Raw genomic sequence first — 3,353 nt, forward strand, 5'->3', positions numbered from 1 at the left:
ATAGAAATGTAGTGGAGTGAAAAGTAAAATTTGTCTTTCAAATGTAGTGAAGTTAAAGTCATAAGTTCCCAGAAAAAATAATCCTCAAGTAAAGTACAGGTACTCAAAAAGTGTACTTAAGTACAATACTCAAGTAAATGTACTTAGTTACTGTCCGCCTCTGGTTAAACGTAGCTAAAGCAATCATTACGAAAGAAGGATTGGAGAATGAATTTCATCAACAATAAGGTAGGGAAATGGGTATACATTTAAATCTATAGTTTGTCTCGGATTTTAGTCTGTGACTCTGAGTTTTTCCCAAACTGCTGCCCTACCTCTATACAATTTACAGCCAGACAGACAGACAGACAGACAGACAAAGACAGACAGACAGACAGACAGACAGACAGACAGACAGACAGACAGACAGATAGATAGATAGATAGATAGATAGATAGATAGATCGTTTTTTGAATAGTGAAGCACTTTTAGATGAAGTATAGCAAATGTCGCACTGCAGGATACACCACTTAAAATGTCAACAACCCATCTGCTAAATGAATACATCTACTTATCTATTTATCCTTTTTCCATGCTATTTATGATAAATGAATTATGGCTGTTTACATCTGTGGTGTGCCAGAAGCAGCTTGTGTAGTTTTTGTTGGCAAAAGAGGGAAACCCACCAATTCCCCAAGTTCCTTATGGTCTTCCCTCAGTTATGACATTTACAGGTAGGCTAGTTATCATATGTAGCATTAGCACACATTAACCCTTTCCCAGGACTAATCTTAAAATCCAGTTTTTGATAACTTCTTCATACATTTCCATTTCACTGCTTCATTTAAAACTACTTTGAACTTCGTTCATTTCCTCATTCCAGCACGAACTCAAATGATTCATCTACTCTAAAATCACTTTATTTGTTATACAAAAAAAAAAAAAAAAGAGAAACTGACAAAAGAAAAAAAAAAGAACTTAGAATGAATTCTTGAGTTAGCTGTGCCACCTAAAGCAATTAGCCAACCACTGACATTGATGTCCGTGGTTTTGTATCACTTTTAGCATCTGACAGTATAGCATGCAGTTCACACACATTTCCACATATGCAACTCATATGTGAAATTGTCACTGGCAATTTATAGGATGTGCAGAGACAAAACTTGAGTCCAAGTGCATGCAAGCACAAGAACAATGTACGTCCTACTACTTTCATAGTAAGAACTGCTGCCCAAGCAACCTTTCAAAAGTTTCCAGTAATGCTAAAACTCTTCTGTCAGATAAGTTTCCCAGAAGTAGACAACCCTTTTATGCATTGCTTTAGCTTTGCATCTGCCTCCACACCCAGCTGGTGAGAAGAAAACTGCAGTTAGCGCATGTTAGCGATGCGCATTTAAAACGAAACTTATCAATAGGGAACAGAGATGAGTCTGTGGCCACGGACCTAAACCACAAACTGCAGATCTTGAGGTTGAGTTATGAATACTTTTCCACGGTTCGACTGGGCACAGCTGAGACAGGGCCATGTGACACTGGCATTTCTATGTTTAGCATTAGCTGATCGATACAGAAATGGTGATTTGTGTACAGGTGCATCTCAATAAATTAGAATGTCGTGGAAAAGTTCATTTATTTCAGCAGTTCAACTCAAATTGTGAAACTCGTGTATTAAATAAATTCAATGCTGCATTTCCACACATTTTGGGACATAATCATTGTATTTTGTATTTATTTTTGACAAAAGGAAAAGAGTTGTGTAAAACACAAACATTACATGAAAAACGACTGGTTGTCATACTATAACTAGAGTTTAGTAAAATTTCTCACAATTAATATTAATGTTTTATTTTATTTTATTCATGTTCAGCTTACATGTTTTATACTGTCGCCCACCCACTTGTAATATAATTTTTGTACCCATTTTTGCTTCACACATACTAACCAGCCCATTTTTCATGCTGAAGGTTTTTTATTATTCAGTAATATCTGAAACAAGACTGAAATGCATGATGGGAGTTTTGCAGTATGTTTACAGAACTTTTGCTTTGTGAGTACACAAAGTGAAAACCCTCATGTGATTTCTTGACCAGGCAATCTGTTGCTCTCCATCCACGTCTGTTAGTTTCCTGAGTAGTTGCAAGAGAAGAATGGTGATCTGTTTAAAATTTCATCTTATTTATGCAGCTGTTGAGGCTGAATGGACCTTTAATACCATCATAGTTTTTCCTTTCTGTCCTTCTCTACTGCTTTTGGACTACACCACGCTGTTCTGGATGCTTTTCCAGCTGTCCAGTCACAACATCAGGGTTAACCTTTGACCTGGTCCACCACCATGGTGAATTAACAGGGAGTTTTTCTCGAGTATGGAACCAGACATGCATAAACCATCTTGTGGTGTAGTAATGGAGATTTCAGATGGCATTTACTCGTCACTGACCGTGCATGAACATCCCATGTGCTTTGTCCTTGTTACCCCTCTTTCCATGACATTAAATTAACAGTATGTGGATTGTATAATTAGTGCTGGGAGATTTTTTGGTGTCACACCTATGTGAGATGTGCTAAGTGTGGTCTGTCCTCGTCTTTCTAGTACAGCGCTGCTCGAGCCCCCTCACATGTGACCTTTAACAGGCGTGATGACATGACACATGCTTCAGCAGGCCAAAACCGCCTCGTTTCAGCAACCATGTTACCCTAGAAGCACCGCATACATTACCCTAGAAATTAATAATCGCTGCCTCTCATTTACCGGTCATGACCTAACCTGCTCCTCGACTATTGGCAGAACCTTGCCAAATGATCTGTGGTCTAATTACAGGCTTTCGAAGCTAATTGTGTTACATGAAGGCCTCTGAAGGCCTGCTCTGCAAATGACATGATTTATTGCGGCACGCTTCGAGAAAGGCCAAGCCATCCTTGCAGTCCCAAACAGGTGGGAAGATGACCAATCTGCATCTCCTGAAGGGTATCCAGACCGTCGGCTCCAAGAATCAGCTCCAGCTTTCTCTGGTTGAATGTCAGCTCTGGGAAGTTGGTCTCACTTCCAACTTTTACAGGCACATAACTTACAGGATATCATTACTTTGTGAAGAACAGCTGGCGTCCTTGTTAAATTGCACACGTGCCACTTAAAGACACTTGGCATTTAAAGTTTGGCATGGAGCCTTCCCCGACACCTCGGGAACACCCCTGGAAAAAACTTTCAAACAGCACCCAACTGTGCAAGATCCAAGAGACCTTGTGCAACTGCCTTAACTAACCCTGTGGTTGTAGTCTCGTGCCTCACGGTGAGACTCGACATCCTTGAGGTTTGACTGAGTGGAAAATACAGCCAACCCACGCATACCCGAAACAGACACATCTACTCCGCTTGT

Source organism: Sinocyclocheilus rhinocerous, unplaced genomic scaffold, assembly GCF_001515625.1.
Source record: "Sinocyclocheilus rhinocerous isolate Xijiao unplaced genomic scaffold, SAMN03320098_v1.1 scaffold1294, whole genome shotgun sequence".
In the NCBI taxonomy this organism is placed as follows: domain Eukaryota; kingdom Metazoa; phylum Chordata; class Actinopteri; order Cypriniformes; family Cyprinidae; genus Sinocyclocheilus; species Sinocyclocheilus rhinocerous.